At 41.0% G+C, this 1,492-nt stretch overlaps 1 protein-coding gene across 1 annotated transcript in view; it reads left to right on the forward strand.

Moving 5' to 3' along the window:
* Positions 1-299: 299 nt before the first annotated feature.
* LOC101846512 overlaps positions 300-1,492 on the forward strand; it is a gene marked incomplete in the record, with an annotated part of 12,205 nt that continues 11,012 nt past the window's right edge. The window contains 1 exon segment of the mRNA XM_035970490.1: positions 300-960.

A 1,492-nucleotide genomic window follows, 5' to 3' on the forward strand; every position in this document is an offset into this window, starting at 1 on the left:
CACACACACACACACACACTCACACACGCACACCCCCACCCCAACACACATACTCATACACACACACACCCAACACACACACACATACGCACACACACACACGCAACCTTTCTTCTGACCATATCACACTCGCCATCAACATTCGCAGGAGGGCAGAGCGCGTAGCGGTGGCGGGGCAGTAGGGCCTTACCCCCCTACCTCCCGGATCTAGAACATAATATAAAGAACAAAAACAAACCAGCAAAATTTAGGAGACCGTGAGAAGCGAGATTTTCCTCCCATGCTGTGGCGAGAGGTGCGATTTTGAGGAAATGATACTTCCCCGACGCCTCGAAGAGTATAGTTGTTATTCTTGCTATTCGAGTACTGTGTGTGAAAGTTGTTTTTTTTTCTCTCGTATATCTAACGGCATGATTTATAACTCTTGTTGATTTGCTTATTACTGTCTCGAAAAGATCAAGTTTAAATAATATTTTTGTGTTAATTACGTCAATGATTTTATAATATGCTCCAATTTTTAGCTCTGGTAAAACAAAACCCCCCAAAAATGAGACGCAAATCCGTCGTCCGCAAAAATCCACGGCATTCGAATAGCTCCGCTACGCACTTCATTCGAATTGCTGTGAATGCTGGGAAAATCGCGAATGTTGGACGGCGGTAAGGTCGAAAGGAATGGGTTCCACCACTCTGCGCCAGGCATGCGGGCGGATCTGTCTCGGGTTTTCCTGCCTCGTTCTCCCGGACATAGGGCAGTTTGTGTAGAATTCTGCCTGCCTGTCACTCGACATGGTTTTTCTGAGTCCCCGGATCTGAAACTTTAGGCCTACTTCCCCGGATCTGAAAGCCCGCCCGCTTAATCAATTAATGTGTTGTCGGCATTTGGAAGCAACGAAGGGAAAAATATCAGCCCACAAAGTGAAACATCAAAACAACGTAGATCTATGCACAGTGGAAAGAGAGGTGAACGTCATTTTCTTACGTTACTGTCAGCCTACACAGCTTTATTTATCTGAATATATATATTTATATATATATTTACAAATTATTATTATATAATATTTTCCCCAACTGCGCATTATGATGGATGATTAGCGGATTGTGGTAATCTCGGGTGTTTTGCATAATTATCCACCAGAGCTGCGGATTAAAATTTATAACATTCTTCCCTACCTCCGAGTGACAAGTGAGTTGTGCTCGTAAATTCAACTTAACTTTGTATTAGTTCTTATTTTGATTGCCTAATGTTGGAATGGCAATTCTAATCCAAAAAAGGGAAAAAAGAAGGTAAAGATAGGAAGAAAGCCATGTTAGCGCATGTACATGTAATTAGTCTTTACTCATAATACTCTCATGTTCCCAATATGAAGTGTTTATCGTCGTCGATTGTGCTGTGGTAGTATGATTGTGCTGTGAATCATCATCATCATCATCACCATCATCATCATCATTATTATTATTATTATTATTATTATTATTATTATTATTGTTATTA

This window comes from Aplysia californica, unplaced genomic scaffold (genome assembly GCF_000002075.1).
Source record: "Aplysia californica isolate F4 #8 unplaced genomic scaffold, AplCal3.0 scaffold00272, whole genome shotgun sequence".
In the NCBI taxonomy this organism is placed as follows: domain Eukaryota; kingdom Metazoa; phylum Mollusca; class Gastropoda; order Aplysiida; family Aplysiidae; genus Aplysia; species Aplysia californica.